The 22,357-nt window shown below is 39.9% G+C and overlaps 1 protein-coding gene and 1 long non-coding RNA gene across 6 annotated transcripts in view; one reads left to right on the top strand and one right to left on the bottom strand.

Moving 5' to 3' along the window:
- The window catches only part of DAB2 (DAB adaptor protein 2), a 162,680-nt gene that overhangs the window by 131,129 nt on the left and 9,194 nt on the right, over positions 1-22,357 (bottom strand). The window lies entirely within an intron of this gene.
- The window catches only part of LOC123617456 (uncharacterized), a 29,242-nt gene continuing 17,321 nt past the window's right edge, over positions 10,437-22,357 (top strand). For 3 of the 5 annotated variants that reach the window (XR_006725600.2, XR_012503991.1, XR_006725601.2), the window contains exons 1-3: positions 10,437-11,549; positions 13,337-13,420; positions 14,226-14,303. This is a non-coding gene — a long non-coding RNA (uncharacterized LOC123617456). The remainder of the gene's footprint in view (positions 11,550-13,336; positions 13,421-14,225; positions 14,304-22,357) is intronic. The other 2 variants (XR_012503992.1, XR_012503993.1) reach the window with 2 other exon arrangements.

Genomic DNA, 22,357 nt, shown 5'->3' on the forward strand with positions numbered 1-22,357 from the left:
TACAAACTCTCTTTATTGAAAATGAGCAACCTATTTTTAGGCCATGATTTGGGGTTATAAAATCTTCATGAGAAGATGTCTGTAGCAATGGCTTAAAGCTTAGTAGTTTCTACAAAGCAATAAGATGATGATACTTGAATGAATTTTAACACATGGATTGAAATTTCTCTTATGGAAATCATTAATAGTAAAATAATGAGGGTTTTGTACATATCTGGATTTTACTGAAGCTTTAGAAAAACAGATCCAAGAACTAAATGAATGAATCCATAAGACAGTGAGTGGAGATGTACTTATTTCCAATTACAATGTGCTCATTTGAGATCAATAATGGAATGAGGAAGATTGACGAAAGGGAAAAGGAGGCCTCCTATCATGGCCTAGGTCAGATGTGAAGTTTCAGGAGCCCAGATGTGAACATTGATAACACACAGGGATCTGAGGGCCTAAGGTCCATTTTCCTCAATGACGTGCCCCATCCACACAGAGGGTATCAGTAGCTCTATCTGAAGACACACTCAACGTGCTCCTGTGACCACAGGGCAGGTGGAAAGCCAGCATAGGATGTGCCGCAGGCCCGCAAAAGGGGAAAAGACACTGATCTCTCTGCAGTGGAGGCCCAATGCACTGGTCCCAGAGTTAGCGTGCCCGGCTCATCCTGGTCCGCCTGAGATCTGCTTCGTTTTAGCACCAAAAATCCCTTGTCCCAATCAGCCCTCAGTCCTGAGTGAACCGGGACAGCTGGTCACCCACCTCCAAGCAAGGGTGTCATTTAAAGCAGTGCTTCTGAGATGTCAAAGTGAATGCCCAACATCTGCAGTGCTCACTAAAATTCAGATCTGCATTTGCTAAGTCCAGGGTGGGGCCTGAGATTCTGCATGTCCAACAAACTCCCAGGTGCGGCTGCTGGTCTGGGCAGCACACTCTGAATATCAGGGTTTAGAGCACATTTTGTGGCCTGAGAGGTAGATGGGGACCCCGCTTCACCATTTACAAATTGAATATCCTTGGTGAGTGACTTAACCATCCTGAGCTGCAATATCCTCATCTCTAACAGAGACTGATAGACGTATCTTCCTTACAGGGCTGTTGTGAGGATGAATTGAGATAATTGTGGGCACAGAAGCAGCATTCAATAAGAATTATTGCTTTTATTATGATTGGCATTTTTATTGTGTGTCCCTGAAGCAATCAAAGAGGTGGTTGAGACTGAAAACCTAAACAAGTTGAAGGCTTCAGGTAAACTCACGGCTGCGGGATTCTGAAGCACTGGCATTGCCAAGGTGTTTGAAGCCGAGGCATATCACCAGGTTAGATGGGAAACAGGTTTGATCCATGAGGTGAATCTTAAAATGTATGTTCACCATAAAATACTAGTCATGTTCACACCGTGTTACAACCTCCCTCCCTATTCTGAGTTCCCTGGAGCAGGAGGCATGTTACAGAAGTCTGAATATCTGACATGCAGAGGAAATGGGACTCACTAAGCAGTTGGTCCAGGGCTCAGTCTCAGTTCCAGCTGGACTTCATGGCCTGTGCTGCCATTTACTCTGTGAACTCGGAGAAGTTATATAATAACTTTGAACTTCTGCATTCTTACAGCCCACAGAGATAAAATGCCTACCACATTGACCCATGCGCGAGTCAAATGTGAAATGCCTGTCCAGGTCTGGCCCGTGGTAAGTGCTCAGTAAATACTGGCCAGTATTATAATTATTCTATTGGTGTACTGCACTAACAGGACTACTTCTGCTTAATAGTCATTAAGAAAAGCAAACCATTGGATCGAATGCTTCTTGGATGTACTGTTTCTCAAAATGTAATAAAGCCTTCAGACCTTGATTGCCACATCTTGCCGGTACCTAACTAAAGGGTGAGGAGTCATCTAACCTTAATTCTCTGCTCTATTATGTGAGCCCTTGAAGCATAACCCACCGTCATTTTTACTCACTGGAGCACGGATACAGTTTGATTATTTTGTTTATAAAGAAAACCACTGTGGGGCCAATGGGCTGTACCTGCCTTTTGTCGTTTTCCACATATTAGCTGATTTGACCTGTTTTGTTACAGGGGCTGAACATTTGGATTTGAGAATGAAAATTTATGAAACCAGTGTTAGGAAATGGCAGTTCCTGCTGGCCCAAGGAAGATGCAGGAAATATTTAGATCTGAGAGCTGTGAGGCACTGGTGTCACGTCAGCAGTTGGAACAAGCACTCATTTATATTTCAGTCCTCACTTTATGGACAACACATTTTTTTTCTTCCCCAAAGCTAAGCCACTTTCTGAAGAAAGAGGAGCAAAAACATTTAATCCAGGGTCTAAGAAACAAGACTCTTGTCTTGTGCAAAACTTGGCAGGCCCATGACTCAGAAAAAATAAAACAGTCGCTTGCAAACTCTGCTTTGGAATTACTTGACTGAACCCGCACCTGCTGTCTGGCCTCTCATACCTGGATGCCCTCGCTAGATATACAGCTGGGTTGTGAACTCAAGTCTCAGTGCAGGAGGAGAAGCCTGGCTTGGACTCAGTTCAAATTCTGGCTGTTCCACTGAGTAACTGTAATTTTGAGGAACTTATTTAACCTCTCTGATCCTCATTTTCCTTCTTTATGAAATAGCTTTAATCCCTTCTTCAAAGGATACTGAGAAACTTAAGTAATGCAACGTTCAAAGTGACTCCCACAGAGCTTAGCTCAGAGAAAGTATTTAGTATGTATTCATTTCTTCCTCTCTTCCCCTCTGCTTTGCACCTTGATGTGTATTTGCCTGTTCCTAGCACTGCTGTCTTCCATCTGCTCCACCTTTGAGATATCGACAAAGTTTAATGCCTACTTGTATGTGTTCATGATCTGATCTGGGGCATCCCCAGTTTCCACGTCTTTCAGGTCACGACTGAGCATGGGACTGTGGCCCTCGATCCAGCTACCCTAGAGGATGACACCATCAGCACTCCTTACCTGATACTGGTCTGCATTAGTGGGCATAAATACCAAGTAACTCCTGTGTACCACCCTGGTGGCCATGACATGTTGACATGGCAACGGTGGTACTGGAAGATAAGTGATCTTTCTTCCTTCTGCTCACCAGCTGGGACAGAGCACCTATCAGTGGAAAACCCTATTGAATTTCAGAAGAATACGTCTCAGTTTGCCCCTCCAAAAAAATGAGGGGTCTAGATTTGAAATTGCAACACTCCTCTTTAAGTAGATATCACGCCCTCTGGCTATAACCTCATGGGAGACTTTAGTGCATGTTATGCCATAGTTTTTCACAGTTTTAAAAACCAGACAAATCCAGGATTCCAATCACATCCTAAGAGCCAAGACCTGTATTCATGTTTATCCCAAACTCCTCTAAATCTTTGCAAAGTGGAGCACACAAGTTCCCTGCTAGTCTTTCATTTGTCATATTTTAGAGCTACTGAAATATGACATGTGTAGACTATGAAGCTCATTTTGTTGGAAGCATGAATCAATGATGATTATTTGGTCCTAGATGAATATTCAATGAAATAGACTCATACAATAATGACTGAATGAAAGCTTTAACTTATTTTTCCTTTACGTCTTCATAAAAATCCAGTTTCCCTCATACATAGCAAACACGTGTCCCTGTGTGTTTATGAATAGAAAGAGCACAAGCCATGGAATTAAGTAATTTGAATTTTAGTTAGAACCTTATCAAGTAATTGTGTGAAAGTACCTTACTTCTTTGCGTTTGAATTTTCTTCATCTCTATAATGATGGTTTGGACTAGTGAATTTCAATAGCAATCTCCAACCATGAAATTTTATAAGTCCATGAAAAACCCTCATTTTTTAATCTAAAATGGTGCAATTGCTAATTTTGCTATCTGTTGTTCCTCTTTTATAGAAAATGTATAGAAATTATCTCTAAGAATATGTATACAGTTGTTCATTGTATTGGAGAGCAACATTCCTTACAGTAGGTCACAATGTCCTTGCACCTGAGTGGGCAGTGACTTCACAGCCTGGGCACATTAGCTGGAAAGCTGAACAACCACCAAGGACCCAATATAATGTGAAAGAGGGGGAATGTTGAGCCTTACCATCTAATTAAATAAGATTAAAAAAAAAATTTTTTTTACACTTCTCTCACTGACAAGTCAGAGGGCATGATCATTGTTTTAGGTTTAAAAGAAAACCCTTCTGTACTTTTCCTACACAAAATGAAATATTATATACAAGCTGTGATTTTCAAAATATGTAACAATATGTATGACATTGGCTCCCACCAATCAGAATAGATGCCAACCACAAAGAATAACCATCTTGGATACAGGCCTTAAAAAAATACAATAAACTAATGAATATAACAAAAAAAGAAGAAGACTCACAGATGCAGAGAACAAACTATATCTGGTTAGTTCCACTGGTCGGGGGGCAATGTAGGGTTGGGGGTGTGGGAGGTACAAGCTACTGGGTGTCAGGCTCAAGGATGTGTTGTGCAACACGGGGAATATAGCGAATATTCTGTAATAACCGTAAATGGAAGGTAACCTTTAAAAATTGTGTAAAAAATAAAAAAACAAACCAAATTAAAGAAAAAACAACTTTAAAATACTTTTCCTGCCCCCATTCTCAAATGAGAATAATTTATTTTTAACAAACGTGTATGTCTCCAGCTTAACAAAAATCAATCAAATGGGGAAGCAAGCATCTGATTCCTGCCTACTGCCTATCCACGTTGTCCCTCCTCCCCTCACTCTCGCTGTCTGTCCACACAGGCCTTCTTTCTACCTCCACCTTCAGTGCTCTCCCTGCAGCCTTGAACAACAGATTCCTAGTCAGCATTCACTCTCCAGAGAGTATCGCACCGTCTCCCCGAGCAGACTCCCCAAACAGACAGCCTTCGCCATCTTAGCTAATGTTCACTCCTAGTTACTCTCAGCACGTTATCCTGTTTTGTTTTCTTCCCAGCACTCAGTGATAGCTGAAATCCTGTTTCATTTGTGTTCAATACTTGTCTATTTTCTGTCTATTCCACTGGGGCCTGCATAGAACAGAGGACTTGGGCCATCTTGCCTATGCCTGGCCAACAGCAGGCCACCAATTACTATTTCAATAATAATAATGATAAATCTAAAAACATCTGACTACATGCCGGGCTCTGCCTAGATTTCTTCCTAAGCTCAAATCAACTCTATGAGGTGGATCTTCATTTTTACAGAGGAGGAAAAAGAGGCTTCTAAGAGGCTAGAGGAGATAAGAGGCTCAAGGTCTCAATGTTGTTAAGGGTGTAACTGGGATTTTAATTTAAGCATCTGACTGCATTCCTTGCTGTGCCGACTCCTTATACATATGTCTCCATATTTAATAAATCAACTAAAACATGTCCATTGCCTTATATTATCAGACTACTGGATTGTATTACTCTTCAGTGAGTAGCAATTCTTCACATTTTATCTTCATGTCCTTTGTAACTCTTTCCCTAATGAACCACATTTCTGTAAGAAAATATGTTATCTTGGTGTATCATTTCTTACCATAAACAATAATTTTAAACTGTATCACTTTAGACACTCAGATCACTGTATTTAATATTTTCTTTAGACAGACATAAATAGACTGAATATATGTGTCCCTCGAAAATTCATACATTGAAACTTCTTCCCCCAATGTGATGGTATGTGGAGGCAGAGCCTTTGAAAATTGATTAGGTCATGAAGATGTGGAGTCCTCATGAATGGCATTTGTGTCCTTATAAAGAGACCCCAGAGAGCCCCCTCGTCCCTTCTGCCATGTGAGGTTACAGCTGGAAGGCATTGCCCATGATCCACAGAGTCAGGCTTCACCACCCACTGAATCTGCTGGTGACTTGATCTTCGACTTCCCAGCCTCCAGAACTGAGAGAAATAAATTTCTGTTGTTTGTAAGCCACGTATCTATGGTATTTTCATTATATGTGGGCTAAGAGAAGACAAATATTGGAACAATGAGAAAGATTAGATGCAGAAATATTAATACAGCGTAAGATTTTAACAAAAGAATAGATTTCATGAAAGCAGTTCAGAAGCCAATAAGTTAGAGGAAAAATAACTAGGAATAGTAGATTTGGTGGCTGTACGCAGATATAGTTTTAATCTGTGCCTTTTGAAAGGTTCCTTAAAGGTTCCTTAAAGGTTCCTAAAGGTTTCATTCTGGATCCTGAGAAAGACTGGAGGTAAGTCTTAAAAACAGGCATATCAGATCCCAACCCCAGAATCTGCTGATTCAGAATCCCAGGGTGGACGAGGTATCCCAGAAGAACATTATATTTGAGCAAATTTGGGAAGACTGAGCCAAAGAATGCCTATTACATAAGTAACACAGGATGCACAGAGATGATGATATTAGGCAAGCAAGAAGACTGTGAAATTCTTTACACGAAGAAAGCAACATCAAAACCTACTGTACACTTACTATCGTATTTTTGTCACTTTCCTTTGCTTCTCATATATCTAAGATCAGAATTCAACGACTACTTTAGATGAAAGATTTAAAAGTTCGAACACTCAAAACCCCCATCCTCAAGGCTTTTTGTTCACTTATTGACTTTAAGATCCTCTTTCTTATTTTTACTATAACGTGTGTGCGCGTGTACTCACACACAGGCGCACGTGTGCACATGTACACAGGCGCGCACGCGCACACAGGCACGCACTCACACACTAGCACAGCTCCGAGGCAGCGAAGAAATCCTCACATTCCAGATATGTCTTAGTGAAGCATGATGGTTAAGAATTCTCAACATTTTAATGTTACTTAGAGCACTGGTAGGTAGGTTACCCTGGCCCCATTCCCAGAATGTAACAGTAGGGGCCTTGTGAAATGCTAAACGATGTGTATAACAGTATTCAGGCTCTCCAAAAGCCAATCCGTCAAAACATTTGCTGCTTTGAAAATGTGTTCTTCAAAAAAATGGGCATATGGAACTTATTACTCTGCTTGGTGGAGTTCAGGCAGCCGAGTCCAAAATAAGCATAAAACCCTTTTGAGGACACAATTCTACCTTAAGGTAACAGGGTCTCTAAAACTGTCCTTCCCTGACCTAAGAGGTATAGAACTCTCACAGGAAATAGCAGGGTTCCAAATATTTTCCTGGGATTCAAGTGTTAGAATAGCACAAAAGTCGGCAGAAGCTTTGGAAAGGCCAAAAAAGTAATATTTAAATAAGAGTCTGTAAAATATTTGCCCTGTTTCTGTAATGAACCCTCAGTTGGTATCTCTTTATTACCTATTTCTAGCACAGCCGTTGACCATCATTGTTGCTTAATAAATATTTGTGGATAAATCTGACATTTCACTGCCTACATTCAAGTAGAGATTAGAATGCATAGCTACACAAGTGTGGATATTTGATGGATGAAAGAGAAAGCAAACCCTTTAATCTCAGTGGAAATAAAAGAAACATTTTAACAAAGAAAACAATCAAAAGACCATGATTATCTTTCTCTTATTTTTTCCCTCTCTGCTGATATCTTTGTCACCTGGATTTAAGAGGATAGACATTTCTGAAATTTACATGCCCTTATTTAATTGAAATACTGAAATATCAAAGGAAGGTAATTAATAGAATTCATGAAGGATTAACTTATTTTGAACCTGCATAACATAACGTTTGCTGTACTTGGTGTTAAAAGAACATCCGTATTTCTTTTTCATCAGCTGCAAGGACAGAAAATGCTATTATCAGTCATTGCAAACAAGAACAGAGTTTAGTTTTTGAAGCTGAACAGCCTTAAACTCCTTGCTGTGTTTTATTATGCATAACTGAAATTCTTCACAGTTACAAAAGTGTAAACTCCCCTTGACTGCATCAATATGTCCTTGGAACAGGGAGATACGTAGACCACTCAATGTGAAGGAACTTGGAGCTACATTTTGGTTTGCTTTGAAGGAATAAAAGTAAATCTAGAAAGTGTGCTTTTTTGGTGAAAGCCATACAGGCATTTCATTTCTAACTTCATGAGGATCATAAGGTAAATTCATTTGCCTTGTAAAATCTCCCTCCCTTGAAATTTCCTGACAGAGAGATTCCTTTCCCAGCATGTTTGATCACGGGGATAGTCTTGCGTGGACTGCTCTTTGATGGCTTAGATTCTCCCAATGCGATGCTCACTTCTGCTCGTTACCTTATTTTTCACTATTTCATGCTTTGTCTTTTATATTTTATGACTGCTTCCTTTGGGATTTTTTTTTTTCTAAGAAAAATGACAAGAATGATCCACATAAGTCCATAAGAGAGGCTGTAAAATAAACATTATACCATGTGTGGGGCAAAAAAAAAATATATAACTACAAATGGCTGTTCTCACTTTCTGGCATTTCCACACATGGCCATCTGTTTGAGGGCTGTTTTACTGGGCTCTTTCCCAACATTTATGTAACTGGCCAATTGACAGGAAATGACATCACCAAGTTTCCTGAAGACTATCACTGGAGCTGCAAAAAAGTTAGGAAACAAATTGCTTAGTAAAGAGGAAGATGTTTTTCAAATGTCTCTTTTTTTCTTTGCCATTTTTTTCCTTTTCCCTAGCATTTCTAACAGTTTCTTTTCCCGAACTCTGCACTTCTATGTTAATACTTATTATTTTTCACCGTGCTTTCGGGCTTCTCTTTGAATTGTGAGGAGTTCAGGCTGGAAAAAAAAAAAATGCTGGGGTTGTTTTTTGCGTCTACATGATATGATCTTAACGTGTTGAAAAGCAAGGAGTTTTCCAACCAACCTCACATCCAGTAATAGATTTGACTGACTTCTTTCCCTCAGGTGACAACAGATTTTGAACCTGTAGATCTAAGCCTTCAAAAGATCTAAAGTAATTCTCACAAGACCTAAATTTCTCTGCTAGCAGAGGGATGCCTCAACTGTCCCTTGCAGCTCGGCCCACAGACCATGACTGAGTGAAAAGGCACATTTGGAAAGTATATCATACTTGTTGGCAACACCAAGGCGTCAAAGCTAGGAACAGGAGAGGTTTTCAGAGCATGGTTATCAGTCCTCTTATCCCAGTGGCTCAGTAATTTGCACGACTGGACCAAAGAGGACTTTCGTCTGATTCCAAAATGAAGCCATCTCTGGAGGAAGCCTTGCAGCTGTTTTTAAAGCTCACAATCGCATGGAAAAAGTATTCCTGTTAGAGGAAATTCAGTATACCTGCTGAGTATCTTCTCAGGGCTTCAGAGCAGAGGGTTCACCTAGACAGGAATCTCTTTAAGTGACTATGTTAAAGACTTTGGAAGTTTTTTTGGTGGGGAGGGTAACTAGGTTTGTTTATTTATTTTACTTTAATGGAGGTACTGGGGATTGAACCAGGACCTTGTGCATGCGTGGCATGCACTCTACCGCTGAGCTATACCCGCCTCTCTTTAGAAGTTTTAAACGCCTTCATGTCATTCCAGTGCGAGTGCCCAGGGTCTCCGGGAACACTGGACTGCTGCAGCTGCGTCGCCCGAATCAGCATTCTTCCAGTCAGGGTGGAGGTGTGTCCTTCTGACACCACCTGATTGGTCTGAAACGCCCCTCCTCCCCTCCATTTTCTTCTCTCCTCTTCTCCACCCATCATCACCGTGGGTAGTAGATTCTGTTGGTGCCTCACCCTGATGTCCTTTGCCAGCCAGTGCATCTGCCCCCTCAGGTGTTTTGAGTTCTTTCTGGGGAACTGCCGTTAGCAGATGGGGGCCAACTGCTGGGACAAGGACAGTGTCACCAGTCCCCCTACCCTCCTGAGTGACCAGTGATTTACAGGTTTAGCAATACAAAAGCCTGGCCACATATCCTAAAGATGAGACAAGTCTGTGGTGGAATTCACACTCCAGTCTCCCGTGCACCAACCAAGGCTATGCTTTACCTGAGTCCACATCCTTCCTTGGCTCTTTCCCATCACTGTCCAGCTTAATCTACTTCCTTTCAGGTTTTTCCTAAAGATTAATCCCTTAAAAGTCACATATTATCTGAAGCTCTGTCTTAGACCCAGTTTTTTAGGGCCTCCTACCCAAGACACTCCGATTATCAACAATGCTGTATGAATGATGAGACTACAAAGAGCTGTCAGGCAGGCGTCTAAAGCATGAGAAGGGCCACTGTCAGAGTTTATCCAGCAAGACAAAGGCAGCAGTTGAGAGACTGTGAGTGAGTGGCAGCATCTAAAGAAAACAAAGTTTAATGTAAGAAAGAAGAAAACATCAGTGATAGATTACTTGACAGACTTTAAAGAAGTTGGTGAAGATTGCAGAGGCAGATGAAAAAAAATTGCTTGGATTTAAAAAAAATGTTAACACATATTTCTGAAGAAAACTTGGAAGTCACAGAAAAGTAGAAAAATAATCACCTGTAATCCTACTATCCAAATCAAAATCACCTATCAAAATTACTATCAAAATCACCAGTAATCCTATTATCCAAATATGATCACTTTTTCATATATTTCACTTCAATGTCTTTCTTTCTATGATATTTTTCTAGATAAATGTATCTATGTGTTTTATTCATATGTATTTGTTTACATACCTTTATACATTGGGAATTGCTACATATACAATATAATACCCTGCATTTTCTTCTTGAACATTACTTTTTATGTCATTTAGTACTCTTTGAAAATCTGATTTTTGATGTCTACACAACGTTAAATTCTATAGATTGACTATAATTTAAATATATACCGGCTGTCAGAATTTAGGCTCCTATCATTTTTTTGCTGTTTATAATACTGCCTTGTACATAAATCTTAATATTCATTTTAGATTTTCATTTATAGACTACACTTTTAGTAGTAGAATTACCGGATCAAGTGCATGAAAATTTAAAACTTAAATTGTCAACTTGCGTTCTGATCTTTGCCAACATATTGGCAGCTTATTTCCAAAAAGGATGTGCCAATGTGTAACTGCCCTAATAAGAATATCATTTTATTGTGCCATTGCCAACATTATACCCTGTCATTAAAGTAACTTAAATAAAAGTAAATTCAATAAGTTAAAGTACATTTTATAGTAAACACTGTATTCTGTTTCTTTTCTTTTTTTACTTTTGTGTGTGTGTGCACATGTGTAGGTCTCTTGAACCTTGTTTCCTCCGATTTAAAGATGAAAGCTTTTCTTGTCATTAACTTTAAAATAAGCATTTTCTTGATTGCCTTTTTCCTTTTTAATAGGCCTTGTAGAGATCTAGAGACAGATACCCCAGTGAAATCTTAGGTTTTCAAAATATGAAAACAAACTAAATTGTTGAGGGAGGAGGGAAGAAAAAGGTGCTCAATCAGCTCTTGCTCTGGAGGGGCATGAGAATTTCTTCACTCCACCAGAGCCAAGTGAGTCTTTGCTCCACTTGAATTGTCTTGATCCGTTGACCTACTACATCCCATGTGAAAATATCACATGGCAAGAAGAAGCAGGCTGCCAACTGGTTGGCAGCTCGTGGGACTGAAACTCAGATTGAGGGATGTGCAGTAACAGCTGTGCAGTGCGGGGCAGGCGACGGGAAAGGGAATGGACCATCTTAAGACTTCTCCTCTGTCTCCCAAAATGTCTCTTACGGAACTGGGTCTGGTAAGTTCCTTATTTATAACGCACCAAGTGACACACTAGGTAAGGATGTAACGTAATGATTAATTCACTCATCCAATAAGTGTGCTATCACAAATAACAACAAATTTCTTTTTTTGATTTACAATAGTGACCAAATTGTATGTGTGTATGTTTGCTATATGGACACATATGGACTTGTGATTTCAATAATCATATACCATTTTCAGTTTTTAATGGATTATACGTTTTGTTGACAGCATGGAGTCCAGAGAAAGAAAGAGAGGGGAGACAGAAGAGAAACAAACTGGGGAGGGGATCCCTGGAATGACTGGGATGGAGAGGAAAGGCAGAGCAAGGGGCAGGACGGGCACCTGGCAAACTTTGTTGCAGTGAACACTTTGGTTAGAAACAGATTCAAACTCTCTATGATGGGATAAGTCACCTTCCATTTGCTGCTTCTTTGACATCCTGGCTCCCCCGTGGTGGCCCTCTCCAATGCGGTCCTCTTACCACTGCCCTGATTCTGATTTCCTTTCTCTTGTTTTCTTTCAAGTATGCTGCTGTTACACATTTAAGAAGGTTGTGTCTTGTCTTTTAACACTTTGATGTACATAAGTGCCATAAAACATACATCTTACCATATCACGTTAATGGAATGCTTTTTAACAACAAAATACAATGGAAGTGTTGCAGGTTTTGTCTGTATATCAAAAACAATCTGATTAAATTTTATTTTTTAAAATCTGTTAAGTCAAGTAAAATTGGTTTTTGACTACGCTGTGTCCCTTACCTTGGCTGTGCTGGATCAAGCAGAGTTCTGTTTACTTCTGCTCTTGGTCCCTGACCTTTCTTGTCTACCTATGAACCTCATGAAGTATTTAGCTCCCTGGAGAGTCACTGCTGTGTCACATTGAGCCCTATGAACTGTCACATTCTCTAACTCGTAATTTAGAAATTTGATATGCCTTAAATCTGAATTTGGGGTTCCTAATGTTTAACAAGTGTGCACCTTGCTTCATCAATGCCCGGAGTTTTGTTTTCTACAGAGGGAATTCTTTATGTCAGGGGATACCTTTAGGTGGTAATCCCTAAGGCCACTTCTGACTTGCATATGAACTCTTTAAAGCCAATGGGCCACTGGGTTGTTTAGTGCGTGGAGTGATTAAAGATGGTATCTGAGACGGGCATCATGATTCCAAGAGTATCTGATTTTCTACCTCCTCCACTTCAGGTGTAGTAATGATATGACCGCTTTAAGTGGTGAAATCAGACTTGTACCTGTGGCTATTTTAAACATTCTTGTGGAACGATTTTAACGGGTTGCCCAGTAGATAGTTCAGCTGAGATAATTTTCTATCATGTGGCACAGATGATTTAAAAATCTATGTTTAACAAACACATAAAAGACACACACTACTTTAGCTCTGTGATGATACGTGTGATGCAGACATACACATACAGTTTTGACACATCCCTCGTTAGCTATGTGAGCATATCTGTGTGTATGTATGATTTAGAAACACTATTTTTAGCTGTGTGTTAGTTTTTCCCTTCTGATCATATAATTCTATTTTAAATATGAAGTAAAGCAGCTTTAAAATATTAATTATAGAAGTCAAGCTTCTCTGAGTCATGCAGTGACCTTCCTCCACCCCGCCCCAACCCCACCACCTCCCACTGTTATTTTTGTACATTTGGCATAATCTGTTTTCTTTAATGAAACAGAGATTTCCTTTCCAAGAAATGAGTGCAAGCTCCGGACTGAAAGGATGAAAATGTTGATGGTGGTGTCTAATCTATTTCTCCAGGTATGTGCTATCTACGTGCTGAGATTTTGCTGGATGGAACCTTAAAAGTCAATTCTTTCAGCAGAATTGTCTCCTGTCTCTAAGGTAACAAGAATGACCACTAAGAAAAAAATACACATGAAATTACACTGCTGAGAATTTTTATGCTTTTCTCCCCAGCCTTTTGGTGGTGGAAGGACCTTTATCTTGCAAAGGCAAAACTAGCAAGAACTTTATACCTTTGGCTTAAACATTAAACAGGAGTATTTCCGTTTAAATGTTTTGCCCTGAATGAGTAGACAGAGGGGTTTAGGTTCAGCGCCAGGAAAAGCTGGAATGGCTTTCCTTTAAGTGGGAAGTGCGGAGAAGGTGCTGTTTTGTCTTTTCACAGCAGGTCTGATCTAGAGGAAGTAAGAGGCTTTATCTCCGAGTCTAACGAATTAAAGGAGGATGGCAATGGGATAACAGTATCTGGTATGGACTCCCTATTGTCTGTGTCACAGTTTAAATCATTTGTTCACAGTTGGTCACAAGACCTCAGTCTCTATTCCGTGCTAGGAATGCATTCTTTCAAAAACAGGAAGCAGCACTTGAAGTAACCGCAGATTTACAGCGACTACCAGGCTGATCCCTGGTCTTTGTCGCCGCTTTCCTGTTGCGGTCTGGAGGAAGTGGCAGAGAGAGGAGAGAGAGGGTGGGGGAGGCGACTCTAATACAATGACGGGTGAGACTGAGCCCCCTGCGTTCTTAGTGGGAGAGTGATGAAAACACTTTAAAACAGTTGCCAGTAGCTCAGTAGAAAGTATTTGACATCTCACCTCCATCCACAAGCAAGAGTTAAAGGTTAAATCACACACACTCAAGTGCTGGGAAAAGGATGTGTTTATGTCATCAACTTTCTTTGTTCTAGGACCGCCCTGTGTCAACAAGGGGACAGACATATTCCCTGATTGGAGCCACCAGGACAATAGAGACTAATCCACAATTTGTGCGTGACAAATCCCCTTCTGAACATTTGTCCTTCGCTCCTAGTTACACAGGCTCCTTCACTGTTCTTTATGTGCTTCCAAATAGCTATGTATTTAGAAATGTGCTCATGACCTTGTCTCTTTCTTCATCCAGATTCTTGAGGTTCCAAGCATGAGGCTTAGTTTAAAAGGAGAAAAACCTGGGGTCGTTTTTTTTTTTTTTTTTTTTTCCTTTTTATACGTTTCCTATGTTGATTCCAAATTCAGTGAGCATCCACCCTGGAATCCTCTAAGTGGTGGTGGCACATGACTGATGCTCACACACGAGGATTTTTTGGGAAAGGCATTTAGTGCCTTTCACAGAGTTCTGAAAAGTTGAGCAGGAGATTTCCTGACCAGGTTAAGAAAGATTTAAATTGAAATTGTGAAGTAAAGGAAATGAACCCCAAAGAGTAATGCAAATCTATTGCCAAGGAGACCAACAGGTATGCCTTGGAAGGAAAAATACTATAGAAAAACGTTTCTTATTTTTGGCAGGTCAGGATCTCTTTTGAGAATCTGGTAAGAACTCTGGATTATCTGTTTGCACTAAATTTTGTTCATGTTCATGTAAACCCATGTTCAGGAGGCTCAGAGGCTCCTTGATGACTGTTCAGAGAAACCCTAGAGGCCCATGGCTCCCAGTTAAGTGCCTCTGATGTGGAAGGTCCTTGGAGTATGAGGGGACCAGCAAAGGCAGCTCCCATGCATCCTCACCACTTTTTCCAGAGTTAAACTGAAAGTCAGCACACAATAGGTACGAATAGCCATGGTCCAAAGCACATTTACAACTAAACATTTTCTAAAAACAAGATTGTGGACCCTGGATGGTGCTGGGTGAGCCAGGCTAATGCTTTCTGCTCGCACATTTTCTATTATCTGTAGATTTTGTATGCCAATCAATCAGTTGCTAGATCCTTTTCATATGTGAATATTGTCATTTAAGTCACAACAAAAGTTGCTTGCTGTCCTTATTTTTGGCCTGGAAAACATCTGTCCAAGTCTATGGACTTTCCACCCCCCGATCTCTGTGTTAGGAATTTGTCCAATGTAAGTATTAAATATCATCGTCTGACACGGGGAAATGCTAGCATCATTTAAAGATCATCCTTCACCAGCAATCTGACCAGGGTTCCTGTAGCTTTACAGTTACTGCAGATATCTCAAAAGAAAACTTAGCTTCATCGTTACTTAAGAAGAGCTACAGTAGTTTACTTAAGCCTTATTATTCAGTGCTTTGAAAGAGGAGCTCATATGTTTATTACACAATTTTTAATAACTGTATTCCAATATAATTGGCTTTCTTTGAAATATCCTGTGGTTTTTTTTCCCTAAATATACTTAAAAGCATTATCCTGAGAAGTAGTCCACCCTTCCTCCAACTGCCAAATGGGGCTATGGCACAAAATGCTTAAGAACCCCAAGCAAAGAGATGATAGAAATACATTTTCCCTGATGTCTGACTGACGTTCAAGATTGGCAGATTTGCTGGGAGTGTTGTAAAGGTACCCTTGTCCTTGCATGACTGGGAAGCAATCTCACAAGGGTAGAAATAGCCTGCCACTCAACAGAGGGTCTTGTAACTTGGTCAGACTGGAAGCTGGCTGATTCGGCTGCTAGAACATGACCACACCTGGTGTGTGCTTGCCTCAGGGCTTGAGGCAGAAGCTGAGGCTTCACTACGTTTCTGAGGTTGTGTGACTGTATTTTCTTCTTCCCCGCTGCTACTCAGTGCTGAAAAGTGTCAGAATTTAGACTGAGACTCGTTTTCATCACAGTATACCAGCGTGGCCTGGTGCAGCTGTTGGAGGAGTGAACCCATAGCTCTCATTGATTTCTGACCATCAGAGGCTTAGACGCTACCAGGAGCACTTGACGGTTTTGAGCAGCCAAATGGGCTTATGTCACTTTGCTCCCCCCCCTTTTTTTTTAAACTGGTCTTAGCCTTCAGCGCTGCAGTTTCCCATGGGTAACAGGTGGTTTCTTCTTTCCGACACTGTGAATCCTGTATCTGTTTTCTTTCCTCTTTCGTGTTGGCTTTTTGACAGTTAAGAGTTAAATCTGTTGGTCGCCTGTAGCAAGTATACAAAATTTCACGGTGTAAATTTTGTACTTCTATTTCATTTTGAGAAGGCAGCATAGTGAGTGATTAAAAGCATGAACTCTAGAGACAGACAACTTGGGTTCAGATCTACTAGGTCACTAGTCAAGTGACCTTGGACATGTTAACCTTTCAGTTTCCTTATCAATCTTCCTAAGGGTGTCTATGATGGAATGAGATAACACATGCAAAGCACTTAGAGCAGGGTCAGGGTTCCAGTAGGAACGAATAAGCATTAGATATTATCCCTGGCTCCATCTTATTTTCCTAGATTATTTTTGCTTTGCCTCTTGTTTTATTCTTTTGTTTGCTGAAGTCTTACTACTATATAGAATACACGTTTTGTAAAACTCCTTAATTCCTTTGGTTTCCTGATAGTAGTGAGGAGGATGTATTTGGAGAGAATGGAATTAGAAGTATGGAAGTTGGTTAGGAGAATATAAAAATAATCCCTTGGATGGAAGATAACTAAAATGGTTAGGGTTAGGGTTAGATACAGAGGAAGAGACGTATCTAAGATATTTATGAGATTCAATTGACAGGACCTGGTGACCCATTTTATGTGAAAGGCAAATAATAGTAAATCTGGGGTGACTCCTAGTTTGCTAGTTTAGGTGACTGGGCAAATGTTGATAGCATCAGTCAAGATCAGGAATATAGAAAATGTGCTGGAGGTGGTTAGGGGGAGCGATAAATAATGAGTTAAGTTTTAGCCATGTTGAGTTTGAGATTTTTTTTGTGAGATAATTAGGTCTAACCTAGTAAAGCACTGAAAATTAACACTGAAAGCTTAGGAGATATTATAAAGATGGAAACACTGGTTTAGGATTTAGCAGAATATATGTTTTTAGCAATGATTATAGGTAAAATTGCACAGCAGTCAGTGAAGGCCAAGGAACTTTTGGGAAGTAAGCTTAAAGACAAGGACTGTGTCTTCTCCATCTTTGTGTTCCATTCAGAACACTAGCCCAGTCCCTGGCACAGACGAGATGCTCAGTAAACATTTCATTACCTATCAAATGAAGGAGTGAGTAATTAAATAGAAGAACGCCTCAGAGGAGGCTGAGAAGGAGCAGTTAGAAAGACGGCAGAGAACAAGGAGAGAGTGATTACTCATAAAGGAGAGAGTTTAAGACTAAGGGCACAGGAACATTTTGAGGTGCTGGATGATATATAACTGAGACCGTTCATGCACTGAATGACAGAACCAGGACTCGAAAAGATCTCAAGAGTGTGGAATTTGGAATTAAATCTCATTGTTATTTACTAGGGATAAATGGAAAGTCCTAACTTAGGTTTAGAAAATCAAATGCGTAAGTATTAGATGTAGATGACTTGGTTTAATCACATTCCTGGCATTTAAGAATATGCTGAAAGTTCAATAAAAATTAATACTAGAGCCTGACTGCCATGGTGTTTAATTAGGCACTGCTAATAAAAATATCCAGCATGAAAATATGTGGATAATAATACCTTAGTATATGTCATAGGTACAATTTGGGACAATGCATTTCAAGAGAAAAAAATGGTAAAACTACAGCATATGCAGGGAACAACAAGCAGAGGAAGGAAGCGTCTGGAAGCCATGTCACTCACTTGAAGGTTGTTGGGGGAAGTTGGTGTGTCCCAACTTCAGGTCAAAGGGGTGGGTATAGTTGGAGGTAGAGTGCAGGCTTAGCATGCACAGGGTCCTGGGTTCAATCCCCAGTACCTCCATTAAAAACAAACAAACAAACAAACAAACAAACAAATTCAGGTCTGAAGAGAAACTAATCTTATTCTGTGCAGTCAAGTCTGGATCAAAGGACAGAACCATAGAAGTGACACACCAAGAAAATCCAACTCACTTTGAGACTCGCTCTATAATTAGGCCTGTTTTCTCAATGGAATTAATTATTAGTGGGGAAAAACAGTTTATTTCAGTTTATTTATTGGTTGACTGAACTAATACTTTGAGGGCATCTACCAATATTTCTAGGATACAAATCCCTAGACAGTAGAGATGGAGAGGAATGGATGAACTCAAAGCACATTTCAGAGTAGGTTTGAGAGTAATTGAGGGCCTGACTTGAACTGCAATGATTTTATGTGAGAGGTTAGGATGAGGATGATTTCGAGAACAGTTCTCAAGATTCTAGCTCCTGTAATTGGCTGCTGTGAGAGGAGTCCCTTGGAGATGCCCCACATTTAGGGGCAGCAGGGAGATGGACCATGGCTATGAGTTCTCTTTGGAAAGGTCATGTATGTTGGGATGACTGCAGACATCCAGGTGATACCACTGAGAACTGAATCCAAGTCAGAGGGTCAGCGTGTCCACTGTGGAGAGGCCATTACATTCCTTGGTGTTCAAGTGCTCTGTCTCCCTTCCCCTTTTCCCTTTGTATCTGGGGCGGTGGGAGAATATGAAGCTCAAGTGTGTTGCCTTCATTTTGTCAACAGAAAATCGTGTGGAGCTGATTTTTTAAGACTTATTTTTTAGAACAAATTTGGACAGAAGGCTTGTTACCTGTGTTGATTTAAATCAGAGCTTTAAAAATGATGTTTTTCAGATTCTCTGTGGTCTTTCACCCATGGCCTTAGGAATCCTCATTATGCCTCTTCCCGTAATTAAGATGTTTTCTGCAGGTTTGATTGCTTGTTAGCAATCTGAGATAATTCGCTGAAATGTACGCTGCAGACATTTCTCCCATTGAATTATATTGTGTAAGCGTCTCCTATGAGAAATCGAGAAATCGCCTAGAAATTGTTGCACAGCAGTTTTTTGATAATATTGGTGATGGGGATGAGAGAGAGGACCATTAAGTCTGGAAGATAACATAAGCATTCCTAAGAAAGTATACTTCAGCAACCATGATTAAGTGCCAAGAGGTCTTTCAAATAAACACTTAAATTAGGAGGGAAGAAATAACCATCAAATAGAATGATGCTGCCTCATTATTCTCTTCCTCCCACAGTAACAAGTCATTTTTCTTTATTTAGTCTCTAGATCCACTACTTCTACACTTAATCCAACAATGTAGCTCACTACCTTATTTTAGCCCATTATCTGACACGTGCACTCTTGAAATAGGGTCTTGCTTTTCTCTCCTCTCCCTTCCGCCCTCCTGCACTCTGTCACCAAAGTAAATTTTCAAAAAGCCTTCTCTCATAATGACTATCTTAAGTTCATAATCTTCCACTCAGTCCACATGTTATGAAAGTAAAAACATCCCATCTCCTTTGGCTGATGGTTAACCTTTGCAGGACTCAACCCTTCTTAGCAATTGTCCCACTCATTGTCCTGTAAGTTCACTGCAGTGGTCCCACTTCAGCATTTGTTTGTGTTGTCTCCGCTCTCCCAGAACGCTGAGCTCTCCTTAATTTTGCCCTTTTTCCCAAGGCTGACACTGAGCTCCACCTCTGGAAACACTCCTAGGACACTTGATCCTTACCGATTTTTCATTGCTTATCACTTGCTTCTTTGTATCACTATGAACTTTCTACATTTATATGTTCAAGACTTTGCACCTGGGTGCTTACTCTCCTCTCCTGGAAGAGAACCCTCCTGGTGATTCTTGCCTGCCCCAGTTTTCAGCAACCGTCTCCAGAGTGCCCGAATGCCTGGCCTGAGGTCAGTGGGATGACTGAGGTCATCCATATTTAGATTCGAGGCATTTTCCAGTGAGGGAAAGAGACAGGCTAGCTTTGAAAGTCTAGTTTTGAAAGTAGGAATGAAGAAAGACAGCTTTTGCCACATGCTCTAGAGAGTATACTGTGCAATAAAATGAAAGGCATTTTTCTCTCTTCTGTCTTTCTCTGTCTCAGTTTTTAGAACCAATTTCCGCAGTTCTTATACAGATATATTTTCTAGTTTCTCCCAGAAGCTATTTTCTCCTTCCTTCTTTTCAACCCCCTTAAGTATACATACTTCATCATCTAAGACTTTTTCTCTCCCAGATCATCTGAACAAAATGATTTATTTCATTTTCTAACCTTTTCTCTCTTTTCAGTTGTAATGTTTGATTTTCTTTTTTGTGTATGTACTCCCTAAACTCCATTTTTGTTCATTCATATTCTCTTATTGAGTCAAGAGACACTTCCCCTTCTGTTTTCCTTCCCCCTAAACAGTTCATCACTAAAGGCACTGACATTTCTATACAGAGAACATCTTACATTCAGGTTACCACAGGGCAGTAGTTCCTTTTTATTCCTCATATGTTCCTAGTCAGTTATAATTTCCTGTACATTTTTGATATTGTCTGAATGTTTATTTGAAATTTAAGGTAAGATTTTATAATAAATTATTTTACAGTGCTCAAGTTTACAGTCAAATATTCTATATTAACCACTATTTACATATAAGCTTGATTACTGTTTTTAAATGGCTTTGCGCTGATAATTAATGAATGCTTTCGTTTGTTTTTCCCTTAAAGTCCTGCCATTTAAATCTCTTGTATCTAAAGGAAAATGTTGCCATAGTTATCCACATGATATGCAGTAAGCAGTATTGTCAGATACTTCTAGAGGATGGGGACTGTTGCAATTTTTAAAATAAATGGATGCCTGTCTTAGCCATGTAATTGCATCAACTCCTTCTCAGATGAAGTAGTCGATTTCCTTCCTTCTGATTAAAACAAGTTCTTGTTGGAACCGTCCTAATCTTGTGGACTCTATTTACTCAGCACTATAATAGAAAGGAAGAAACTCAGAACAGTTGCCCAAATTTGAACTTTTCTATCCTGGGATAGAACTCTTTCTGAGAGAGGAAGGGGGAAATGAGGTGCGTAACATTTAGGTGAATATTTTTCCTGCCAGTACTCAGCTGGTCCTTCTCCATGCTAGCAGTAATTTAGCCCTGACTGCTACCAGGAAAGTCAAAACCCTTCTACCCTGAAAGATTCCCAGGATGCAAATGCAAAATTCATTCCTGTGAAAAATCCTACTTTTTGTTTTTTAAGGCATGGTTGGTTTGAAACTGTGCTTCTATTTTTATTTATTTCTCCTTTTGTCCTTGTTGTCTGGTATTTATTCTACTCAGATTTTGAATGTATATGCTATAGCTTGCAGGGACTTTCGCTTTTTTTAGCTAAGTAGCCTGGACTCCTTTTGAAGTATGACAAGCTTGAAGGATTTCATATATTTTGGCATTCTATATCATACCTTGTCTTAGCTTGCTGCATTTTCAGGAATTGAGTAAAATGAAAACAATAACAATACGAATAATAGTTTATATTTATCGAGCACTTATTGTATGCAAGATGCTGTTCATGACATTTTATATAAATTACCTCAGTTCTTCTTCACAATGATCCTATGATGTAGGTACTATTGTTATAATATCCATTTTCAGATGAGGAAACTGAGACATGAAACCATTAAGCAGTTTGCTCAAGGTAGCCCAGATCCACCTGGGGGTGGGGGGCTGTGATTAAAATTGGACTCTGTTTCTATTATTTTATTCACTACCTCATAATAAAGTCATAGTGACAGAAAAGATAAGAGTATTTTCATGTGGTGGCAAGGACTCCTTGACTAGATAGAGGATAGAATTGATCTTTCAAATTTAGTTATTTTAATTTCTGACTCCCTAAAATGGTTGGTGAGGTGAGGAAGTGGGATTATTTATTGGATGCTAAAATTCCACGTCCCAGCTTTCTCCAAGAACATCAGGGCTTTAATGGGGATGTAATGCAGTTACTTCAGAGAAGTGTGGTTCTTTTACTTTACTGAGAATTCAGTATCCCAAAGGGAATCTGGTGGTGCGGTATTAAGTAGTTAGTAGGAAAGGGGAGTTTTGGAGAGAGAACAATGAAGTATTTTATATTAAGCCCATGGTGAGAGGATCATACTGACTGTAGTGTAGTTGGTTAACATTATCCAGTTAAAATTATTCTTGAAACACGTAAGTAGCCTTATTCCTTGCTTGTGATATTTGCTATTATTTCATAGGCTTGA

The sequence above is a fragment of the Camelus bactrianus genome, chromosome 3 (genome assembly GCF_048773025.1).
Source record: "Camelus bactrianus isolate YW-2024 breed Bactrian camel chromosome 3, ASM4877302v1, whole genome shotgun sequence".
In the NCBI taxonomy this organism is placed as follows: Eukaryota; Metazoa; Chordata; class Mammalia; order Artiodactyla; family Camelidae; genus Camelus; species Camelus bactrianus.